Here is a 26,761-nt window from a genome sequence, read left to right as displayed (position 1 = left end):
CACTATTAGCCTACTACCCCTACTACACTATTACTACAACTGCTACACGTACTGCAACTACTACTACTACTACTGCTATTACGAATTTTGACTAGCCTACCATTTTTCCGGTTAAGGTGATGATGATGATGATGCCTTTGGGCGGTAGGGGGGCAAGAGGCATGTATTATGATGATGATGTCTTTCGTTGTTAAAAGCAGTCAGGATGATGATGATATTGATGACGATGATTATGATGATGATGATCATCATCATAATCATCATCATCATCATCATCATGACTTTGGTGAGGTGGGAAACTGGTTTGTATGATGATGATTGATAATATTACGAGTCAGAGCAGCAAGCATCCCCATTGACTCATTTTCCCCCTATTAAACAGCCTTTTTTATCATATTATCATAAATCTCCAAATTCCAACGTAATTAATTCAACAAAACTAAACAACAAAAACGTAATGGGTCCCTCACACGCGTTGGCGGCGCTGGCCGTTGTGATGACGGCGGCGCTGGCGACAGCGTCGGGTGGGCAGGGGTTGCCGCCCACGCTGATGGGGGGCGACGACGGGCTGCCGCCCACGCTGGTGGGGGGTGAGGAGGGGCTGCAGGCCACTCTGGTAGGGGGTGAGGAGGGGCTGCCGCCCGCGCTGGTGCCCCTGTCGGTGTATTCCTCTTTGCGGGTTGAGGGGCGGCAGGCGAGGGCGGAGACGGCGAAGGTGAAGGCAATGCGGGAAGGGTTGGGTGCGCTGCGACACGAGGTGGCAGCCGTTTGTGGTGCGTCCCACCTGCACCCTCACGCCCCCTCCCACGCCGAGGGAAGGGCTCTCGTTGGTCATCCTCCACTCACCCCGGAAGCCAAGGCTATTTGTCGAGGGTGGTTGCTTGGACGTGACCTATACGAAGACGTCCTTTCCGACAATGATCTTGCTGAAACGCTGGCCAACCACTTCCACGTGACCTGGTGGCCCGAGGATAAGGAGTTGGAGGATTAGCTCAAGGAAGAGGGGGTCGAGGAAGAGGAGATGGATGAATTGCGCAAGGAATAGGAGGTCGAGGAAGAGGAGATGGATGAATTGCGCAAGGAATAGGAGGTCGAGGAAGAGGAGATGGATGAATTGCGCAAGGAATAGGAGGTCGAGGAAGAGGAGATGGCAGACTTGCTCAGGGAAAAGATAATGGACTTGGTCAAGGAATAGGAGGTCGAGGAAGAGGAGATGGATGAATTGCGCAAGGAATAGGAGGTCGAGGAAGAGGAGATGGATGAATTGCGCAAGGAATAGGAGGTCGAGGAAGAGGAGATGGCAGACTTGCTCAGGGAAAAGATACTGGACTTGGTCAAGGAAAAGGAGGTCGAGGAAGAGGAGATGGATGAATTGCGCAAGGAATAGGAGGTCGAGGAAGAGGAGATGGATGAATTGCGCAAGGAATAGGAGGTCGAGGAAGAGGAGATGGCAGACTTGCTCAGGGAAAAGATACTGGACTTGGTCAAGGAAAAGGAGGTCGAGGAAGAGGAGATGGATGAATTGCGCAAGAAATAGGAGGTCGAGGAAGAGGAGATGGATGAATTGCGCAAGGAATAGGAGGTCGAGGAAGAGGAGATGGATGAATTGAGCAAGGAATAGGAGGTCGAGGAAGAGGAGATGGCAGACTTGCTCAGGCAAAAGATACTGGACTTGGTCAAGGAAAAGGAGGTCGAGGAAGAGGAGATGGATGAATTGCGCAAGGAATAGGAGGTCGAGGAAGAGGAGATGGCAGACTTGCTCAGGGAAAAGATACTGGACTCGGTCAAGGAAAAGCAGGGCGAGGACACGAGTGAGAGAAATTTATTGGAAACTTATGTTGTTGCCCTCGGTGAGGAAAAAGAACGCATAATAGACTAGGAACTGTCGGTACTGGATCAGATCGATGAGGAAACACAATTTTTGGAAGAAAATGTAAAAGAAAACAGTCCTATTGGTGAAGAAGTAAAAGAATTAGTTGTGGAAAGTCTAAGTGAACTGAAAGATCAAATATTATCCCTTGAGGTGGAGCGAAAAATGATTGAAGAAAAACAAGATGAAGTGTTGATAAATTTAGAAGGAGAACACGAAAATATTAAGACGAAGGAAGTGGAGGAGGAGGAGGAAGAGGAAGAAGAAGAGGAGGAGGAGGAGGAGGAGGAGGAGGAAGAGGAAGAAGAAGAGGAGGAGGAGGAGGAGGAGGAGGAAGAGGAAGAAGAAGAGGAGGAGGAGGAGGAGGAGGAGGAAGATACAGAAGATGCTCCCCATTTCATTACTAAAGACGAAAACAGAGAGCTAGAGAAGCTAGTCGAGATTGAAGTGGAGCGCAACATCATGGAGGTGGAGGAAGAGAAGATTAGAAATGAACTGGAAAGCGACTTGATGGCACTGAGTGAAGTCGAGAAACAATTTATGAAGGAATTGGAGAAACAAAATTCAGAAACAGGGACAGTAGAGTATGGGGAATTGCAAAGTGGTTACTCAGAAACGTATGAAACTGATGATTCTGAACATAATGAAAGTGACGATGAGTCGGAGGAAAGCAAAGAAGAAGTATTAGTAAACAGGTCAGTGGATGATCCCCTGTATGAGGAGGGCGCGCTGCTCTTCACTAACAGGATCAAAGAACTGCAAGCACAGGTGGAAGAACTTGAGGAACAGGTGATGAAACAGGCAGAGGGGCAGAACGAGAAGTTTGTCCATCAGGAGAGAGAAATGGAAAAACTATATGCTGTATTGGTAAAACAGGTAGAGCGACAAGATGAGAAGTTTTTCCATCTAGAGGGACAGATGGAAAAACTAAATGGTATGTTGGTAAAACAGGTAGAGCGACAAGATGAGAAGTTTTTCCATCTAGAGGGACAGATGGAAAAACTAAATGGTATGTTGGTAAAGCAGGCAGAGTGGCAATACGAAAAGGTTTTCTATCTAGACGGACAGATGGAAAAACTTAATGGTATGTTGGTAAAACAGGCAGAGGGGCAAGATGAGAAGTTTTTCCATCTAGAGGGACAGATGGAAAAACTAAATGGTATGTTGGTAAAACAGGCAGAGTAGCAATAGGAAAAGGTTTTCTATCTAGAGGGACAGATGGGAAAACTTAATGGTATGTTGGCAAAACAGGTACAGCGGCAAGATGAGAAGTTTTTCTATCTGGTGGGACAGATGGAAAAACTAAATGGTATGTTGATAAAACAGGCAGAGCGGCAAATGAAAAGTTTTTCCATCTAGAGGGACAGATGGAAAAACTAAATGGTATGTTGATAAAACAGGCAGAGGGGCAAGAGAAGTTGTCCAGCCTAGAGAAAAACTTGAAAAAATTGGTACCCGTTCTCAACAAGGTAAAAGACATGGTGGACACTCTTATGGAGAAGGAAGTGGAGAGAGTCGAGAAGGAGAGAAAATTGGAAGAGGAAAAGGTAAGGAAAGAGACAAACCAAGCACATATCGTGTCGTTGGTTACTGATTTCTTGAATTATGTGAAAGAAGGGCTAGGGGTCATGCCTTTATTCACAATACTTACTGTACACATTGTTGCACTATGTGTTGTGATGATATATGGCATGATTCTTAAACGGTGGCGTAAACGGGTGTGAAGAGACCCAACCCAAATGGTGTCTCAATGTTCTATGAAGTGAACTCGAAACACAATGACCCTTCACACCACTCCAAGGGACTGATGGGACCTTTGCACAACTGGGCGTATGCGCTGGACTGACATCAGTTGCACTGCAAGAAGGCATAGCAATCCAGCACTGGTGAGGGAAGTAATGTGAGACAATATCCACTGAGGTTAGACGGTAGACTGCGCCAGCCACTGGTGGCTCCTGAGCTACGTCATCATCAACAGCAGGTGAACCCCCAAATGGTGGCACCGTGCAGCAGGTGAACCCCATTATGGAGGTTCACCTGCAGCAGGTAAACCCCATTATGGAGGTTCACCTGCAGCAGGTGAACCCCATTATGGAGGTTCACCTGCAGCAGGTGAACCCCATTATGGAGGTTAGCCTGCAGCAGGTGAATCCCATTATGGAGGTTCACCTGCACAGGCTAACCTCCCTAATGGGGTTCACCTGCTGCAGGGTGCCACCATTATGGGGTTCACCTGCTACAGGGCGCCACTATTATGGGGTTCACCTGCTGTTGTTGATGAAGTGCCAGGGTGTCAACAGTGGCTGATGCGGTCTACCGTCTAACCTTACTGGATGTTGTACCACACGACCCCCCCACCAGTCCTAACGATGCTGGTGACCTGCCTTAACGTGGTGGCACTGATGTACCCAGATGTGCACATGTCCCTGCAGTGTCCCTCACCCACCCTTCCCTTTGATATCCGTTTCACGCCCCTGCCCTCCATTGCAGCCTCTTTTATCACGCCCCTGCCCTCCATTGCAGCCTGTTTTATCACGCCTTTGCCCTCCATTGCAGCCTCTTTTATCACGCCCCTGCCCTCCATTGCAGCCTCTTTTCTCACGCCTTTGCCCTCCGTTGCAGCCTCTTTTATCACGCCTTTGCCCTCCATTGCAGCCTCTTTCATCACGCCCCTGCCCTCCATTGCAGCCTCTTTTATCACGCAGTTTTTCTTCCTTTACAGTCGCTTCTTTGACGCCTCAGTTTTTTTTTACTTACTTTATTACTTCTTGTATTCATACTCATTATATTATTACAACTATTACTACTACTAGCACTGCATTAATTATTTTTAGTATCATATTTAAAAGACAAATATAGACATATAACCAATAAATATTCTTTTTTCTTTTCCAATATCATCTACCTTGACCTACATCCCTGGTATACTGAACTTTGAACTTTGCTGAACCTCAGGTAATTCGTTTTCTTCCTACGGGTCTTCATTCCTCTGTCTTCCATCGGCTCTCTGCATTTTTCTAATTTTCTCTCCACCTCCTCTTTTTCTGGTATATATGTCACAATGTCATCAAGAAGCAGTGGTTCAAAATACACCTGGCCATCCTCTAGTGCTGTATCCTAACCTGTAGGTGTCAACAGGACCTGGGCTGCTACTGATTAGTCAACACATACCCAGGCCATAGTGAGGCAGAGTGAGGCGCAGGCACAAGGGGTCACACTGCTTAGACAGCACAAGATCGGTTGTTCCTCTTGCCTCTGTCTCTGGCGGTATGGGACAGAGAGCAACTGTACAGTACTTGATTTGTTTCTTTCTCTGGTTGCGGATTTAATGTTGTAGTAGTAGTAGTAGTAGTTAGTAGTAGTGGTGGTGGTGGTGGTGGTGGTGGTAATATTAGTACTGTATTAGTATTAGTAGTAGTAGTAGTTGTTGTTGTTGTTGTTGTAAAAACAACAAATAATAATAATAATAATTATAATAATAATAATAATAATAATAATAATAATAATAATAATAATCCATCCATCATCTAATCCTACGTTGCCCCATGAGGAGCGTAGGAGCCCGGGGCTAGGAAAGTTGGTCGTGGCATTTAAGATGAGAGTGACCAGCCTCACTCATCCCTGAGTGGCGTTACGTGAGCAATAAACCCAAACCATCCCTTGTATATAAACCTTCACCGGCTCAATCCGATTGGAGCACCTTTATTACCCACTAAACCACCAGGAGCCAAAATTTGGTTATATGGTTACCACCCAGCGTAGTAAATGGTTTCCTGGTGTACAGGAAACCATTTGGCTTGTCACTGTGTAGAGTCACCCATAGGCAGAAGGAAGAGGAAAGAATGAAGGAAAGAAAGACACAAGAGGGAGTGTAAAGTAACCCGCAGGCAGAAGAAAGAGGAAAGAATGAAGGAAAGAAAGACAGAAGAGGATGGATGGAAAGAAGGATGGAGGAGAGGAAAGGGCAGACACCCGAGAGCAGCATTTCATGAAGTGAGTGGATGGTCAGCGCCCCCACCTACCACAATAATAATAATAATTATTATTATTATTATTATTATTATTATAACAAAAAAAATCACAATAACAATAAAACATTCCACTACCTCCAACAACGGGAAAATTCTACAGCAAATCAGTGGCCACAGGTAATTACTTTTATAATTACCTTTTGGTTGGGCGAATCCATTACAGAATTTATTGAGACTCATAAATGGGTCATAAAGTAATAAAGCAATAATGACGGGGTGTGTTGTGCCTTCAGCTGTGACTCCCACCCACATCCTTTACTACCACTGTCATGGAGGGGGAGTAGTGTGATTCTATAATAGAGATAGATTTCTTTTGTGATTAATACCTGCTATGTTGCCAGTAAGGTAAATTCAGGTATTAGATTTCTTGTGTGGTGTGGTGTAAAGAGGTGTGGTGGTGTGGTGTGGTGTGGTGTGGTGTGACATAGTGCGATGTGGTGGCGATAAGTGAAGTCATGTAATGTGGTGTGGTGTCAGGAGGTGTGGTGGTGTGGTGTGGTGGTTATATGAGAGGTGACGTAATCTTAACATCTCCATTCTTTCCTCACAGTCCGTCTATCTCTTACTCTTACCTTTCGGTTCTCTCCCCACCTTCTGTCTATCATCGTAACCTGACCCTTTATAAACAACTTTAGCCTCCCATCTCCCCTGCCCCTTCCTGCCCTCCCCCCTCCACCCCTCCACACCCACCCACACACACACACACACACACGTCAGATGATGTCGGATGGCTCAACAGGTGTGTGGGACAGGTGGACACAATTAGCCTGCCTCCCCCACCTGTAAACCTCCTCACCTTCGTCGACATGATTGGCAGGTGAGGCAACAAGAGGTCAGGTGCTTACTTCCCTCGCCCTCGCTCGTTTATTTTAATTAATCTTCCCTGTTACCCCCTCTTTACTCTTAAAAGCCTTCATGTTATCACTTAAGTGATTAATATTTATCTGTATGTTACCTGCCTTTCTGACTTTACGCCTTTTTGCTGTCCCTCTCTTCAGCTCCCTTATAATTTAGCTTATTTCCATTACAGTATCCTACCTTTATAACTAATTTCAAAGTAAAGGAAAAATAATAACCACCCTCATCTTTAGTCCAGTGTAAAAGAGAATACTTAATAAATTACTTAACGTTATTCATTATTTATTGTGTATCAGTCCCCATGAGCTTCTGGGTAAAAATGAACCTCTCCTTTTACAACCCCTGATGAGAGGAATGCTAATGGCGAAGACTGTCTCGCTTCTCACATCCCATCTGTCTCCCTACACTCATCTCCCAACACACCACCCGCCACAGCTCTCTCACTCACATCCTGCCTGTCTCTCTTCACTCATCTCCCAACATATCACCCGCACAGCTGTCTCTCCGTCTCACACCTCCCTCACTCACCCTTGCCAGTCCTCCTTACAGCTGTCTTGTCCGTAATTTATCTCACATCCGCCTCTCCTTGCTTTCTCTCCAAGTTTTCTTTACAAAACTGTCACAGATTCTTAGACAGTCATGGCCATTTAACCTTTCCCCTTGCCTAAAGTTCTTTCTCCCAGCACACACACACACACACACACACACACACACACACACACACACACACACACACACACACACACACCAATTATACCTCTACCATTTAAGTGCCAATTGTCACGTCATACACATCAGCATTCTATCAATCACACTCCAATTACTATCCACACATAACACCTTCTGCCCCTAAAATATCAACCTGGAAATCTACAACTCTTATGTTACCTTTGCCCCTAATTAAGGAAGAGTCCCACACGGTACATATTTAGAGACATCGCCCTGGTACCATAAACATAATACTCCCTTGATCACAGTGGATTTTGGTTTGTATTTTGGTGTCCCGTTGTTGTCAAAGGTGCTCAGGTGAGGGCGTGAAGTAGTGTTACCGCAGCCATAACCATCACTTACCTGTAAAGAAGGGAGAAATTAATTAGTTATGCCACAAATAGATTAGTTTATATTCCATCCATCCATCATCCAATCCTACGTTGCCTCATGAGCAGCCTAGAAGCCCGGGGCTAGGCAAGTTGGTCCTGACATTTAAGACGAGAGTGACGAGCCTCATTCATCCCTGAGTGGCATTACATGAGCAATAAACCCCAACCATCCCTTGGATATAAACCTTCACCGGCTCAATCCGATTGGAGTGCCGTAATTACCCAATAAACCACCAGGCGTCAAAATCTGGCTACACGTTTACCACTCAGCGTAGTAAATGGTTTCCTGGTGTACAGGAAACCATTTGGCTTGTCACTCAGAGTCACCCACAGGCAGAAGGAAGAGGAAAGATTGAAGGAAAGAAAGACAGAAGAGGATAGAAGGAAGGAAGGAAGGATGGAGGAGAGGAAAGGGCAGACACCCGAGAGCAGCACAACATCGATTGAGTGGATGGCGAGCGCCCCCACTAAATGCACACTTCTCACTCCCAATTATTAACACACGGAGTAGGCGGTAATAACTGACGCAGGCTGTAGATATAAGCTATGTATTATCTATCTTTCTGTTGCCAGACGCCTCAATTCCGTAAGGGGTGGCCACAAGCAAATCGCCTCCATGTCGCCCAGTCCCCCGCCATTTCACTGCCCTGCTCCCAGCTCACACACCCCTCTCTCATGTGCCTCTCCACTCCACCCCTCCATCTCATCCTCGGCCTCCCTCTCCCTCTCCTCCCCTCCACCCCTGAATAAAAATGCCTGAGTTACAAGGTCAAACATTTGACCCAGCGCTGTAACTTTGACCTCTGAGGGATTACTACAACTAGCATCCCTTCATCCCTGTTTGACCCTAGGTTCTTTCACAAGGTTAAAGTAAATCATATAATAACTCATTAGGATGACCTTGCTATGGGATCTTGACCTTTGACCGACTCTTTTCAAAAGCAATAGGTCAAACCCTCGGCTGACCCTTAACCCTTCCACTAAGTTTGGTTAAAATCGAATCAAAACTACTTCAACTATTTTATTCACACACACACACACACACACACACACACACACACACACACACACCTCTTCAGTCACTCTGTTATCTGAATATTAATTACTCATCGATACTCAGGTAGCGTATTTCCTTCTCCTCCCCCCGTCCCTGACCCTCTCCTCAATCTCCTTCTCTCTTCCCCAGCTCTTTCCACCCTTCCCCCCATCCTTCCCCCCCGCCTCTTTCGACTTCCTCTTCTTCCCCCCCCCACCCTCAGTGTATAATATCCTTGGTACCTGGTGGGGGCGGGGGTGAGGGTGGGGGGTGGGGGTAGACAGGATAAATGAGAAGTTCGCATGGTAGACGCTGGCTACCTTGCTCATTCTCTCTCTCTCTCTCTCTCTCTCTCTCTCTCTCTCTCTCTCTCTCTCTCTCTCTCTCTCTCTCTCTCTCTCGGTACTGCCTAACAGCAATATTAATGTTTCCGTCATAAATTTGTTTCCGTCCGTAAATCAATGAGCAAAAGTTGGTCTACAGTCCTCCGTCACTTCATATTTTTCACTCCAGCCCAAACGACAGAGAGTACCCTTCCTTCTCATTCACCTTGCTTGTATTTTTTATAGACTGTTGTCACCTAAAAAAGCTCGTATACAATGTTCCTTTGCCTCACACCGTTTAAGGAGTGTCGGCGAACTTTTGCTAATGACTACCTGTTGAAATTTACTGGTTTTTGGATATGATGGAAGGAAAGTGAAAAATGTGTAAAATGCCAATGAAGGAGACCCAATTAAAAAATGCTTTATTTATGTTCATTACCCAATATCGTATCGTAGGATGGATGGTCTCACAAAAAGATCCTCAGGCACCTCCATCCCTACTCAGTAACGACCCCTTTCCCCGCGACACACTGTCCTTCCTCATACACTCGACGTATCCATCCAAATCCATCCACCTCTTTCTTGGTCTTCCTCTCCTTCCACCCCACTTCTATACACTCCCTTAATCGTCCCTTTAATATCATTCGTTCCGGAATTATACGGTAATTGTTTCACTCTGTTGGCCTCCATAAACCTTAGAATCAAACACTGATACCATATATCGGTGTGAATGTATGGGATTCATTGGTGAAATTAAGTGTATAAAAGAATGCTTCCATTAACTTGTCATATGCTAGACTTATTACAGTTTTGGAGGCGTTTCACACACACACACACACACACACACACACACACACACACACACACACACACATAATAGATAAACAATTAGATAAGTAGATAGAGAAGGTATGTATGGTGCCTGTCTATATATATATTTGCTCTTTCAACAGATATTTCTATTTTGTCTAACTCCTCTCTTCAAATTATATCACACTTCTCGCCTAACACCTGTTCATAAATTTTCTAGTTTTAAATTTTGCTCTCCTTAGTCACTGTTTCACTACCGCTTTTTCCTCACCCACTCTCCTCCTGCTCCTCTGCGCCTCTGGCCAGCCAATAAGCGTCGAGGTCATCGTGTGTGCCAACCACAATACTTGGTATCAGATCCCCACTGGCTGGTCACATCACAATTGGGATCGGCAGTAAGAGCTTCAGATTCTAAGTTTATGGCTGTCTTTTAGTTCCCGTGCCGACCATGCCACCAGATACACCACCTTATTGTCTCCTGCATCACGGTCTGTTGTTCTGATGCCACAGGCGGCATTACTGTTTTTACCATCCTGCCTCCATCGTAACTTAAACACAAAGAAAAATAGAAATGACATGAAAAAGACAACTAGGAACAGGAAAAATAAAATTAAAGACATTGAGAAGAAATCGAGAAAGAAAAAGAAATCAAATGAGTATAGGGGGAAAAGAGAGAAACGAAGTAATAAATAAGTAACAAGGAACTCTGGACTGAACTGGTCTCAAATCAAGATGCCAGAAAAGAAAACGAAAACTTTATAATCAACGTAGAAGTAAGATGCACTATAATTTTCATCCTAAATGCTTTCTTTTTATACATGTCCAGCTGTTGAATAATTAGTTTCATTTTTTTTTCTCTCTCTCTCTGAATAAATCCAACTACGCACCGTAAGAAGCATTTTTTGTTCCTCCACTAAACACTTCTCCTTCCCAGACAAATTCCTTCATCCATTAACCTACCATATCCAAACCTAAACAAAAATACCCTACCCTATACTATCCTGTCCTATCCTATCCTAACCAAACCCAACCTAACACAATACGTAACCTAACCTACCCTACCCCATCCCAACTCACTCCAAACTACCTTAACCCAAACCCAACCCAGCTTCATTTCACATAACCAAACTTAACAACCAACTTAACCCAATCCAACCCACCACAATTTAATCTGGCTAAGACTGATTTAACCTAACCCAGATTAACCCTAACCCAAATCAACACAGTCTATTTCAACACAAGTCAACCCAATCTAATCCAGTACACCCTAACCTACCCTAGCCTAGCCCAGATCAACCCAACACAGCCTATTTTAACTCCGCTCCAATCAACCCAGCCTTGAACTAACCCAAGCCAATCCAAGCCACCCTATCCCACCCCTTCCTTTAAGACACAGTAACCAGTCCAATCACGTGCCTGCCTTCGTAATCTCTCTACCCACCACCACTACACAACACCATATTACCAACACCCATTCCACTCACTCTTCTCTCTCTCTCCTCATTCCTTCATACATGTAATGGCTCTCTGGACAACACAATATTTCCCACAGACATTTCGCCTCTCTCTCCCTCTCTCTCTCTCTCTCTCTCTCTCTCTCTCTCTCTCTCACACACACACACACACACACACACACACACACACACACACAAATTCTACGGATGTTCAAACCCAGATTTCAATAAATGGAAGTTTCACAATAATCTTGCCCCATATTCGACCCGACCTTCCTGCCCGTTCCTGTCTTTTTTTTTTTTTTTTTTTTTTTTTTTTCTTACATTACCACAACATCTTTATTGTTTATTCTGGTCAAGCGGGAACGGCTTTATTAGGCTCAGGGACCTCTCTCAATATTATCTGTCTATCCATCTATTGCCAGACGCCTTGGACTGTAAGGTAAGGGGTGGCCACAAACAAATCGCCTCCACGTCTATTGCCAAACGCCTTAATCCTGTAAGGCAAGGGATGGCCACAAACAAATCGCCTCCACGTCGCCCTGTCCTCAGTCATTTACCTGCCCTCTCTTCAGCTTACGCCCCCTCTCAGATACCACTCCTTTCCATCCCTCCATCTTATCCCTGGTGTCCCCCTCTTCTCCCACCATCCACCTCACATCCACATCAACGCCACAACGACCTCATTTCCATTGCTCTCACTCTTGACTTGTGTCTTTCCAGCAGGGTCCAGTCTTCACAACATTATACTCTTGGCTAATATGAGGAGCCTTTTCTTAAGCAGACTGGTCCACATATTTCCTCTTCATAAAGACAATCATTTCAGTGTTCAAGAGCCTAGTGAAACCACACTTAGATTATGCAGCACAAATTTGGTTTCCTTACCTACACAGAAACACAGGTAAATAAAAATACGTGCAAATGTAGTAACAGATGCAAATTAATAATATTTCCTTTATAATAAGAGTTGAGGAAACAGGTGAAAAGAACAGAAACTCTCTTCCCTGACAGAGCGCTGGCTGAGATGAAAATTAACTGAGTGCTGTAAAATCCTCAAAGGCAGGTGAGAAACTGACATCGCTTCTGTTATTGCTTTTTCCCGAGTTTACCTACACGCTGGTATACAGATTTTCAAGGCAGACCTTACTGTATACATCAAGGCTGGATAACAGTGTAGGGTTTATGCTCTCTCTCTCTCTCTCTCTCTCTCTCTCTCTCTCTCTCTCTCTCACACACACACACACACACACACACACACAAACACACACACACACAACACACACACACACACACACACACACACACACACACACACACACACACAAACACACACAAACACACACACACACACACACACACACACACACACACACACACACACACACACACACACACACACACACTCCTTCACATAAACACAATATTCAGGTCTGTAACTTGTTAAAATCTGTTCAGGTGTCGTTAAACTCAAGCCAGATCATCAGTTGTAAGGATGAGGATTGAGGTAACCTATTAATGATGATGATGATGATGATGATGATGATGATGATGATGATGATGATGATGATGATGATGATGACGATGGTAGAGCGGAATGGAAAGAAAAAAAAATTTATACCTGTATGATTATGGGCCTTCTATGTTTCTTCCTTTGGTGTGTGTGTGTGTGTGTGTGTGTGTGTGTGTGTGTGTGTGTGTGTGTGAGAGAGAGAGAGAGAGAGAGAGAGAGAGAGAGAGAGAATTGCACAGGTTATCAAAACTGAACTTAAGAAAAATTTCACTAAAAAATACACTGATTTCTTTTGGATGATGAACAAGAGATAAGGAACGAGTTTGCAGTCTCCTTTTATCGTCCAACCTGCAAATAAAATCTTTTAAACAACGGAAAACTGATGATAAATAATTTAGCGACAATGGATGGACCTATCAAGTCTACCTCACTACCCTAGTATATCCTATAAAAATAAAGTAAAGAGAAAATGTGTATGGTGAAAACACTTAATACCAGGTACTGTAATCCTGGAAAAAAAAAATCTGTGGAGTAATCATCTTGGGAGAAAGTGGTTGTATCTTAGGTGGTGTGGAGGGCAAGGGGGGTGGAGTGGGGGACGCCAGGAAGATGGTGATGAAGATGAGGAGGGTGGGGATGAAGAAGGGATCAGGGAAGGTAAGAAAGGTGGGGATGACGGGAAGAAATTTTACTGATAGAGATGACGAAATGGGAAAAGTGGTGAGATACAGAAAGGGAATGTACCGGGTAATTAAGGATGGGCAGAGGAAGGCTGAGGGAAGGAAAGGAGATGAGATGAAATGAGCTAAATGAGGAAAACACTGCCCGATTTATTCCTTATGTGTAGAAGACGGGGATTTAAGGGCTGGAAATACACACACACACACACACACACACACACACACACACACACACACACACACACACACAGAATAAAAAAAAAAGTGTTTATGCATATGGTGTTGTGTCAGTAACTCAAGCCAACCCACAGCCTCAAAAATAAATTACAACCCCAGGCTTATCTGATGGTGAACCCAGTGGACTGCAGGCCAAAGCTACCCTTCTTTTGCAGTCCACAACCCTTCTTTTGGGGGACAGTGAGGGAACTAATGGACGTCCGTATACCTGGGCAGCTTAACTGACCAATCATATCGGTGTCACCAAGCGAAGGCGTCCGTCTACAACACCAGAGATTAGTAGTAAGTTTCTCATCCTTTTACTGCTAGAGATCGAGCCCCCTAAACTAAATATACTATAACTATCTGGCAGCAGTAACAATTAAACAACGTACAGCACAGGTAAAAAAATATGGATTAATTCTTGCCATGTACATTGTTTCAGAAATTTCCTCAGGTCAGTTTTATCATTCGTCACTCTTCTGAGTCCTTAATTTTCGTATCTAACTTCCTTCCACATACATCAGTCATATTAGTGCGTCTTTTCATTTGGCATTTCTTCCGCGTCCCTGATTTTCGAATGCAACTTTTCCTCACACTAATTCATCATACCTGTGCCTTTTATCATTCGTCAAATCTTCTTCTTTAATTTTCTTATCTAGTTTTCCTCCCACATTTATTCGTCATATCAGTGCATCTCATCATCCGTCAATATTCTTCTGCGTTCTTAACTCTGGGACCTTGTTTTCCTCTACATCCATTCGTCATATCAGTCCACCTTATCATTCGTCAATTCTTCTGCGACCTTAACTTTCATGCCTCACTTTCTTCTACATTCATTCATCACAATATCTCGCTTCACCCCAGCCTCCTACATCTGCCCACACCTACACCAACCCTCCCCACGTCTGCCCACACCTACACCAACCCTCCCCACGTCTGCCCACACCTACACCAACCCTCCCCACGTCTGCCCACACCTACACCAACCCTCCCCACGTCTGCCCACACCTACACCAACTCTCCCCACGTCTGGCCACACCTACACCAACCCTCCTCACGTCAGCCCACACCTACTGTACACCAACCCTCCCCACGTCTGCCCACACCTACACCAATCCTCCCCACGTCTGCCCACACCTACACCAACCCTCCCCACGTCTGCCCACACCTACACCAACCCTCCCCACGTCTGCCCACACCTACACCAACCCTCTCTCTGGAACCAACACTACCACAACACCATCCTGTTCATCACATCATCTCATTTCCATACCTTCCTCCTTCCTACCCTTACCTTATCCTTCAATTTACCCAATCAAGGCTAATTTTACACTCTTATGCTCGGGACAAAGTGAGTATAATATGCCAGTTTATTTCAGATGATTGTATAGACTTCTGATGTATATCCTTTTTACTCTAACTTGGCCTGTCATTGCCATCTTTCCATCTTGAATATTGAGCTGTAAAAATACCCTGACACTAGATTATAATGCTAGTCACAAAGAAGCGCAATGGAAAGGATATAGAGCTTGTACTGTCTTTGTCACAGAGCTACGTGAAATAAGATGCGATAGGACGAAAATCATGGATGAGTAAAAAATGATTACAGTATATGAACCTGGGGGGTGTATCATTCTTGTCGCTGTTAATAAAGTTGTGGCCTAAGTAACTCCTCTATTTTACCCTACCTATAACCAGATTATTCTACTTACTAGATACTGAGTTATAGCAGCATCAGTATTAAATCGTCAGGGTACCGAGGAAGTTAATCTAATCTACCGTTATCTCACCTAAATCAATCCATTTTTACCTAACTTAACCCAGGCCCACATTCCCGTCAAGTAAGAATGCCCCCTAACACCTTTTCCTTAGCGATTTATTTTTGGATAGGCTATGGCTGGTTAATATCGTTTTGTATGTAACTTATGCAGACTATGGCGATGGCTGAAGGATTTATATAGCACAGAACAGGACAGTAAGGTGTAATAAGCAAAATAAATCGCAACGGACAGTAAGTTGCAATAGGCAAAATAAATGGCTTAGGACAGTAAGGTGTAATAAGCAGAATAAATTTCTTAGAAAAACGTGCTAGGGAGCTTCCTCAACGGGGCACAGACTTACCCATCCCAACATAATCTAACACAACCATCCCTCTCCTACAACAAGAGCCAGTAACAACTCCAATGGTGTGTGTAGAAGCAATTTTTATTGCGCGTTATTTTAGGGTGCCTTAACTTACGGTGTGTGCATGTTGTGTGGTTGTAAAGAGAAGTGTGTGTGTGTAGAGTGGGGTGTAGTTGGGTTGGTAGTGTGTGAAGATTTGCAGGAGGGGGTGGTTTGGTTGGTCATATCATTCAATCGTCCTCATTTTAGTGTGTGTGTGTGTGTGTGTGTGTGTGTGTGTGTGTGTGTGTGTGTGTGTGTGTGTGAGAGAGAGAGAGAGAGGGGGGCTGAATCCAGACAGTCCGCCGTGACGCCAAAATCTACAGACGGGGAGAAAAAGGTGACGGGGTGCCAGATCAATGAGGTGGGGAGGGGTGACGCGGGGGCGGGGGGAGGGGGAGGGAGAAGGGGAGGGCGGGCTTACGCGGGGGGAAGGGGGAAATGGGTAGGGGAGGGACATCTGGGGAAGGGAAGTAGCAAATGGATAGGAGTAGGGGGAGAAGCAGGGAGGGGGAGGGGATAGCAACTGGAGAGAGGGTAAGGGTGGAAGGGGGAAGAATGAGGGAGAGTTAATGGTGAAGGAAAGTAGGGAGAAGCGAATAGGGAAGGCGCAGATGGGGAAGAGAAGGAGGATCAAATAAGGATAGAGTAGATGGAGAGGAGAGGGAGGAAAAGAGGAGGGAGGGAGGGAGGAGCAAATAGGAAAAATAGGAAAGGAGCAGATAGAGAAGGGAGGGAAAGACAGATGGGGAAGGGAAAGATGGGAGGGGAAGACGCAGATGGGTATAGGGGAGAGGAGCAAGGAAGGAAAGACGAGGGGGAGGGATAGTGGGAGGTTATCGAGGTGGGTCTGGTGTGGAGTGGTGGGATAATGGTGGGATAATGGTGGAGCAATGGTGGGATAATGGTGGACTAAGGGTGGAGCAATGGTGGGATAATGGTGGAGCAATGGTGGGATAATGGTGGAGCAATGGTGGGATAATGGTGGAGCAATGGTGGGATAATGGTGGGATAAGGGTGGAGCAATGGTGGGATAATGGTGAGATAAGGGTGGAGCAATGGTGGGATAAGGGTGGAGCAATGGTGGGATAATGGTGGAATAAGGGTGGAGCAATGGTGGGATAATGGCGAAGCAATGGTGGGATAATGGTGAGATAAGGGTGGAGCAATGGTGGAGCAATGGTGGAATAATGGTGGAATAAGGGTGAAGCAATGGTGGGATAATGGTGGAGCAATGGTGGGATAATGGTGGGATAAGGGTGGAGCAATGGTGGGATAAGGGTGGAGCAATGGTGGGATAAGGTTGGGATAAGGGTGAGATAATGGTGGGATATGGGTGGGGTAATGGTGAGATAATGGTGAGATATGGGTGGGATAATGGTGGGATAATAGGATAATGGTGGATAATGGTGGGATAATGGTGGGATATGGGTGGGATAATAGGATAAGGGTGGATAATGGTGGGATAATACTGGGATTAAGGTGAGATAATGGTGGGATAATCAGTAAGGGAAGCTGTCTGTTTACCATGATATTTATCTTCACAGCAGGATAGGAGGCAGGATAACAGACACTGACAGCTATTGCCTTCGGTTAAGGAAGCTCCCTAACACCTTTTCCTTGGCGATTTACCTTGCTAATTACACCATACGGTGCCATTTAAACCCTTGCAATATCACCATACCCAAATTACATAGATAGGGATACTAACCAGCCATTTCCAAAAACAAATCGCTAAGGAGGAGGTGCTAGGGAGCTTCATTACCTGACGAGAATACGGGCCATAAACTTAAACAGCCAGAAAAATAAACAAAAACCACGTCATCGGGGGGAAAAGGTAATTATTCCTTTCTTATCTGACGTCTCTCATACTGTAAATAACATTGTCTCGTAAGAAAACAATACGGACGTCATGGTACTGAAGGGGTTAATGGCGACAATTTTTAACTCCAGGACAGTCAAAAAAATATACAATTATCCCAGTACCATCTGAAGAAAATTTACAACAGACGATATACACTGAGAACTCCTATCACTGCTCGTGCGTGTTTCATATGCTTTCGATTTTTCCGCTATCTATTCGTCAGACACTGGTAAGACACCTGTGGGTCTGTCTATAAATAAATAAAAAAATAAAAAAAATAAACAAATAAAAATAATCACTATATTTAGAGCTGCATTTACAGATCTTAATTTCCAGTATTTTTTTTCCCCCTGTTTTCCATTTCCCTAAAGCAATTTCCTACCTCATGCTCTACACCATGCCGACCCCCCCCTTCTCTCTCTCTCTCTCTCTCTCTCTCTCTCTCTCTCTCTCTCAAAATAAGGTTGACATTAATATTACTCCACGCTTTGCACATCATACGTTTTGTCTTTTATGTGGCGTGTATGTTACATGCATTTCTTTCACATGTAAGTTGCACACACACACACACACACACACACACACACACACACACACACACACACATTTGTTGTCCATTACCAGCAAGGGAAAGGAAGGGTCAGGTACCGGTAGGACAATGTCTGTCAGCAGGTGTGCTGTTCATCCCTACAGGTTAATGAGGGTGATACAGGTAAACACAAGGGTGACCGGTCCAGGCTTGACTGTAGGGATGCCAGGGTTAGGTTATATAGTGTTTAGACTGGACCTTAAAAACCTTTGCATTCTTTTTTTATTTTGTACCAATGTTCTGTTGTGGTCAATAAAATATCTATCTAGGTATCTATCTATTTGTCTATATATATCTATTTGTCTATATGTCTACCTATCTGCCTATCTATCTAGGCATCAATCTGTCTATATATATCTATTTATCTGTCTGCCTATCTATCTATGTCTATCTATCTATCTGTCTGTCTATATAATGAATGTGTTTTTCTGCCAATACATCTATGTCAGTCAGTCTATGTATCTACCTATCTATTGGTCTATCTATCAAAATACGTGCATTATACATATACCCAAACCCTATGGAAGCAGTATATACACGTATTTCGATGAATATATTATTAATGTATGCAGATGCTACAGAAAAATAAAGCAATAAAACCCATACAAGCAAGTCTGTATTAATCACCCATGGACCAATAAAGCAAAATTACACCCAAATGTATTAAATTTATGGTAATGAGAGTACAATAAATAACTTCCCCTTTACCCTTGCTTTATTTCTCGTTATTTTTTTATTTATTCCTCAGCCTAGAGTAAAATATATGACAATTTATTACTTGAGGACTAAGCTGGTATTTAATGTTACGCGTGAGTTATTTTTATTTGGAGGGAGAGAGAGGGAGAGAGAGAGAGAGAGAGAGAGAGAGAGAGAGAGTGTGTGTGTGTGTGTGTGTGTGTGTGTGTGTGTGTGTGTGTGTGTGTGTGTGTGTGTGTGTGTGTGTGTGTGTGTGTGTGTGTGTGTGTGTGACAGACAAACAGACAGACAGCCACCGAGACAAAATGAAAGAAATGTGACTCCTTTCTTCCCATCCTCTCATTACACTTATATCTGATGTCTGACCCAGGGCACACAGTGAAGCCTCATGGAAGGTAACAGGCTTCCGAAACAGTCTCATATTGCAATTAGGGTCCAGGTGCAGCATTTTTGACGTAACTGTAAGGTTTTATGTGCTAATATAAGGCAGGTTCTGACACTGCCTCTACGGGGAAGCAAAAATGCAGAGGTTGTAGTTGTTTTCACACACACACACACACACACACACACACACACACACACACACACACCAATTATAAAGACGGCACCAAATAAGGACACAACACAATAAAAAAATTACCAATATCCACAAACATCTCACACCATCATCATCAATATCAACCTGACGATGACGATGATGATGATGATGAATATGATGATGATGATGATGATGATGATGATAATGATGATGATGATGATGATGATGCATGCAATTGCTCAACTCTAAAATTGTTATCCTCAGTCAGTCTCTCCCACTGCCTATGACCTCCTGTCTTTTAAATACATTATGTTCAAGCATCTATAAATGAACGAATCTTGAACTGGTTTTCCTTTTCCTCCTGATATTTATTTCAAAGGGGCAATTTTTTTACGCGCTAAGCCTTGGGTTCTTTCTTTCTTGGATTCAAAAAGCTCCCAGATGTGGCGCTTAAAGAAAATAAAAAAGAGAATATGGAAAAGAAAGATACTACGGTATGTATATAAGGAAAAAACACACCTTTAAAAGTTAATATTGGTAACCTTCAATCTCTCTCTCTCTCTCTCTCTCTCTCTCTCTGTAGGCTGGAGTGGTATGCCCGCCGTCAGATCTTATTTATTGGTCCAACAGTTCCTTTGTGATCACTAACCAACTCAGGCCGGTCTCTCTCTCTCTCTCTCTCTCTCTCTCTAATCACCAGGTAAACATACTTTTCATGCACGGGACATAAAAAAAAAAAAAAAAAAAAAAAAAAAAAAGCTATGCATAAAAAACACACACATAACGATGCCTCAAAATAAATACACAACTAAATAACTAGATAAATAAAATAATGCACCTTCTACCTTACCAGTGTCAGCGGTGAGTGGAGTGCCAGGAGAGCCAAGCAGTGTTACATTCTCTGGCACTGTTTGGGCGTGTCGGTCAGTGCCATGCCACACCACACATCACACGTCCATCTGAAAGTAATTTATCACCTTCAGTATTTCACACAAATGGGTTTCCTTGACTGTGCTTTACCTGGAAGTAATATACAGTAACTTGACATTATTTTTTAAATCTGTTTTTCCTTCCTCTGTTCATCTTGTAAAAAAAACATATAAGGGATTAAATAAATGACTTCTGCAGGGTGTGTGGGAACGAGTGTCATGTTTTATTTTACTCTCACCGGGGCCAAAACTGTCATTTCTTCACCTTGAATGCTGAGTTATGTCTATGGATTAGTACTTGATTATGATGTCAGTCACGAAGAGGTGCTGTGGAAAGGATATACGACCGTAGTATTGTCTGTTTCTGTCAATGAGGAGCGTGTAATAAGCTGCAAAAGGACGAAAATCTGGACCAATTTAGGGTAAAAATAGCAGTGTTTATGACTCAATTAGCACTTTAATACGATGTTATTCATGAAAAAGTGCTGTGGAAAGGATGTAGAGCCGTAGTATTGTCTTATTCTGCCACTGAACCACAAGAAATAATCTGCAGAAGGATGAAAATCTGGGCCAGGAGAGTAAAAACATTGTAATCTTTATGACACTAACAATCAATACTAACTTCCAGGAACTCACATTCATTTACAGTCACACTGGCTTTCATAAACATTACTGTGAGGGTAATGTTTTGTGGAGGTAATGTTTTCTGAGGGGAATGTTTTCTGGAGGTATTTATTCCAATGCTTTATTTTTACGTGAGGCTGAGTGATGCAAATGTTTAGTGCAACTTTGCCACTTAATATCTGTAGTCTGTGGAACTGATAACATGTGGAATTACAAATGAAAATCCACGTACCATGTCTGCACCACTTCCTTACTGTCCTGCTTGTAGAAATCTCACGTTCCTTAGCTTTATACTCAACGTGTAGTGTAAAAGCTGCCTTCCCTACGGAAAATATCTCGATTGTAATCATATGAGAACCTATTTACGAAACTGTAGATTAAAAATAAAAATTAGTATGAAGGATGGTGAGCATTCTACACTTTAAAAGCTTGCCATCTAAAGACTTATTCTTTTCCTCTAGCAGTTTACACTCTCTCTCTCTCTCTCTCTCTCTCTCTCTCTCTCTCTCTCTCTCTCTCTCTCTCCACTTCTTCCATTTACCTATATCAATTTACCGACTCGTCCTTCCTCTTCAATGCAAAGCCACCCTCCACTTTCCTCTTTCCCTCCCACCCTTTCCAGTTCCCACTCCTCCATTCCACTCCTTCCCTCCTGATTCCCTCCATCCCTCTCGGCCTTTCTCTTCTCCCTCTCCCACCCCCCTACCATCTCCCACTCCGTAATAACATTATATTGGATGGGTCCCTCGAATACAATTTTTCTCTCTGCTCCTCCTACTTCACGTCCATATTACTCTCTCTCTCTCTCTCTCTCTCTCTCTCTCTCAGGCAAGAAGGTAAGTCTTATTGATCACCTTTCCTCTCTTCATCAATTTCTCTTACCTCTTCAGTCATTGACACATTTCTTTTCCCTCTAATACATACCACTTTCTCCTCCCCTCTCTCTCCCTCCATCACAGCGTCTCACCCCCTTTCTCTCCCCCTCCCCACCTACCTCTCCCTCTCCCCTCTTCCACCCTCCACGTCTAATGTCTCTCCCCCTTTCTCTCCCCCTCCCCACCTACCTCTCCCTCCCTCCATCCCTGTTGTCTCTCCCCCTTTCTCTCCCCCTCCCCACCTACTTCTCCCTCCCTCCATCCCTGCTGTCTCTCCCCCTTTCTCTCCTCCTCCCCCCCTACCTCTCCCTCTCCCCTCTCCCCACATCTCATAACCACACCTGTTGCACATTTTTCTTTCTTAATTTTTCTAAGCAATTTTTTTCCTTCCTCTCTCGCTCCTTGTTTACATGGCTTATTTTTTTCTGTTTTGGAATTCTGTTGTTCTTGAGTTTTCCCTCGCTCTCTTTTTTTTTCTCTCCTTAATTTTTCTGCTGGATTTCCTCCTCCCATCCCCCCCCCCCTCTCTCTCTCTCTGGAATTCTATCGTCCTGTGAGTTTTCCCTACCTCTCCTTATCTTTTTTTCTTCCATAAATTTTCTGTTTAATTTCCTCTCTCTCTCTCTCTCTCTCTCTCTCTCTCTCTCTCTCTCTCTCTCTCCTCCTTGTCGCTAGTTAAGATGAAGAATAGAATAATATTTCTTAACAATTCTTACGGTAATTATGATAAATTACAGAAAGACACCTCCAGCAAATGTGGTGTCAAAATGCAGATAAGAGAGAGAAGGAAAGGGAAAGGAGGGGAGACGGGGGCAGAAGGAGAGATGGGTTTGGAGAGGGAAGTGGAAGGAAGAGGAAGAGGAAGAGGAAGAAGAAGGGAAGGGAGGGAGAGGAGAGATGGAGGGAGAAGGAGGGGTGGGTAATAGGGAAGGGAGGGAGTGAGAAGGAGAGTGATGATGAAGATGATGTTGATGATGATGATGATGATGATGATGATGATGATGATGATGATGGTGGTGGTGGTGGTGGTGGTGGTGTTTTAGTAGGAGAGGGAGGGTGGCCTGGAGCGGCGGTCGGCAGCAGCAGCAGTAGTAGTAGTAGTAGTAGTAGTAGTAATGGTGGTGGTGGTGGTGGTAGTAGTAGTAGTAGTAGTAGTAGTAGTAGTAGTAGTACGGTAGTAGTAGTAGTAGTAATAATAGTAGTAGTAGTAGTAGCCAGGTGGTTATATCGGTGCCACCACATGAAGGCGTCCCACTCCAGCGCTGAAGGTAGTGGTGATGAGGTGTGATGAAAGGTGTGAGTGGTGAGAGGGAATGGTGATGGAATGCAATAAACGATAGTCTCTCTCTCTCTCTCTCTCTCTCTCTCTCTCTCTCACACACACACACACACACACACACACACACACACACACACACACACACACACACAGCAAATGGAATCTGGACATATATAGGCCTTTCACAGTACTTTTATGCCACAAACAGCTTAGGCAGCTGATGGAGGGCATGGGGGCAGGGGGTAGGAGAGAGAGAGAGAGAGAGAGAAAGTAAATGAGAAGAAAAGTGGAGAAGGGCGGAGAGACGAGAAGATAACAAGAGACAAAAAGATAAATGAAAGAGATGATAAGAGAACTGGAGATGAGAATTAAGAGATGAAAATTTAAGAAAAAAAACATAGGGCAAAATGAGAAGTAATAGAGCTACACGAAAAATATTAATGTACAGGCACTATCTATCTATCTATCTATTGCCAAACGCCTCAATCCCGTACGGGGTGGCCACAAACAAATCGTCTCCACGTCGCCCTGTCCCCCGCCATTTCACTGCCCTGCTCCCAACTGACACCCCCCTCTCTCATATACCTCTCCACTGCATCCCTCCATCTCATCCTCGGCAGGCACAAAGGACAAACAAATAAACTAGCTCAATAAGAATGAATCCACAGAGAGAACAAGCCATCTTATTCCCTGAGTATTAAACAATGTAATATTTTCGCTACAGAGTTTAACAGATAAATAGATAGATAGACAGATAGATTTTATTGGCCACAAGTACTAGAAGACAAGACATTAAAATGGTTATCTAATAAAAATACATGAATTGCATGTACTGTACAGTTGTAATAATTTTCCACTTTTTGTGGTCCATGTAATATACCTAGAAACAGCTGTAAAATATTCCTACAAATACACCAACTCAATTAACAAAGACCTTTACAGTCATACACAATATATAAAACTTATCAATCATAAAGGACACTCTCAAAAAAGTGCAAACTCAGTTACAGATATACTTCTCAAATATTACATAAAATAACAGCAGTACGAGCAGCCATCTATGGGTAACTATCAGTCTTCTCTAACTCTCTAACAAGGACAGAAATACAAGGCTACTTTTTTTTTTAAATGCAAGAAAGAAGGAACCAAAGGCCAGGAGCATGCACAACTGTTCCTTCCTAGAAAAAACAAAAACAAGAGAGCTAAATTTAGGATCCGTTCATTTCGAGATGCCTGGACACACGGCGTTTGAAAGACTGATCACAGGCAGTAGGAAATACAGACAGAGGGAGACAGTTCCAGACTCTTCCTAATGCCAAACTATTTTATCCTGCCAACCCCAGATGTATGCTTTCAGTCTGGGGAGCCTCTCGTCACCTAGATATTAAAAAGCAACACAGGTATACTCTTTTTACTCTAACTTGGTCTAAAACTGCCATCTCTCCGTCTTGAATGGCGAGCTGCAACAATACATTAACACTTGAATATGATGCTAGTAACGAAAAAGTGCCACAGAAAGATGTAAGGCTGTAGCACTGTCATTTCCTGCCACTGGGCCACGTGAAATAAGCTGCAACGGGACAAAAAATAGGGCCAAGTTAGTATATAAGAAGTATAGAACGTGTGACGGAGTAAGAGAGAAATACAGGTAAGAGGAATATTGGAACTACCTGTGTGTATCAGTGACAGAGGAAGGGAGGTGAGAATGAGACAAGCCAACTGAGAATAACATATAAATACAAGAATACAGTATGTTTGCAATAAAGACACTGAGCTGACATGAAGGTACCTACGTCTGAGAGCTTAATAACTACCGTACCATTAGATCAGCATAAAATTTGGTCAAAACAGAGAATATAAAGTATCAACAGTAAACAATTATTTTTATATGGCCAAAATTTACTCTATCTCTCCTAAAACTTTAAATGACCTTCAAAGTTGGGAGTTTCTAATTAGATATTCCCTGTCTTCCCTAACTTGGTCTAATACTTAATACCACGCTCGCCTACTGTAGATACGGGCCAACGAAAACTTTAGGAAATTATAAAGTTAGGGGAATTACAAAGTTTTCTCCCAGACCCAGTTCACCTCTTGAATACTTTACCATTTTTATTTTCTCTAGCCTTGATTCCGCATTTATAACCCTTTTCACAACTGTAGTCTTTTCATGTTAACTTGGCCCAGATATTTGTCGCCTTGGTCATGCATTTATAACTCACTTCACAACTACAGTCTTTTCATGTTAACTTGGCACAGATATTCGTCCTCTTGAAGCTTATTTCACATAGCTCAGTGGCAGAAAAAGACAATGCTACGGCTCTACATCTTTTCCTCAGCACTTCTTCGTGACTGGTAGCATGTTCTAATGTTCATTTATTGTTACGGTAAGCAAGATGAAGGGATGGTAAATTTAAGCCAAGTTTGAGTAAAAAGAGTATTGCTGTGATACTAAACCTTGGGGCATCAGCACTTTTATTGTTTGTTTCTTTCTTTCTCGCAATTTACATACAATCGCATGCATATAGTCATTCTCTTCCGCCAGCCTGGCTGTATATAAGTCTGAGAGAATGTGTGTGTGTGTGTGTGTGTGTGTGTGTGTGTGTGTGTGTGTGTGTGTGTGTGTGTGTGTGTGTGTGTGTGTGTGTGTGTGTGTGTGTGTGTGGTTCTTTCCAACGACGTACAGGATAACAGAGAAAGTGACGGGAGGAAAACTATATTCCTTTTACTCTAATTTGGCCTAAAACTGACATCTCTCCAGCTTTAATGCATAGCCGTAGCAATAGATTAACACCTCAAAAGAATGCGAGTCACGTAGAAGTGCTATGAAAAATGTACAGCCATAGTTTTCCCTTCTTTTTCAATCGACCATTTTTTTTTTTCTTTCAAGGAAGAAGGAACCAAAGGCCAGATGTAAGCTGCAAAAGGAAAAAAAATCTGGACCAAGTTAAGATGAGAAGAGTATAGTTTTAGAGTGATGGGAAATTAAGAGAAGTGGGACAGGCCAAAGCTCGTATTCTCAACAGTAAAAGCTCCCTAACACCTCTTCCTTAGCGATTTATTTTTGGATACGGCTGACTAATATCGTTTTGTACGTCTGAGTATGGTGATAATAGAAGGTACTGTTTAACAGACAAGAGGACGCCAAGGTGAAAGAAACATAATAAATCGCTTAGGAAGAAGTGTTAGGAGCTTCTGTAACCATGGAAAACACATACTCCTAACAGGTAAGCGTGAGACAGGAGTGACAAGCAGTAATTAGGGATGTCACGCTAAGACTGATATATCCTGCGGTCACCCTCATGCTTTTGGACAA

Source organism: Coenobita brevimanus, chromosome 42, assembly GCF_032717465.1.
Source record: "Coenobita brevimanus isolate Jiangsu-jjx chromosome 42, ASM3271746v2, whole genome shotgun sequence".
NCBI lineage: Eukaryota > Metazoa > Arthropoda > Malacostraca > Decapoda > Coenobitidae > Coenobita > Coenobita brevimanus.
The sequence above is the reverse complement of the archived record's forward strand: the minus strand, read 5'-3'. Positions refer to the sequence as shown.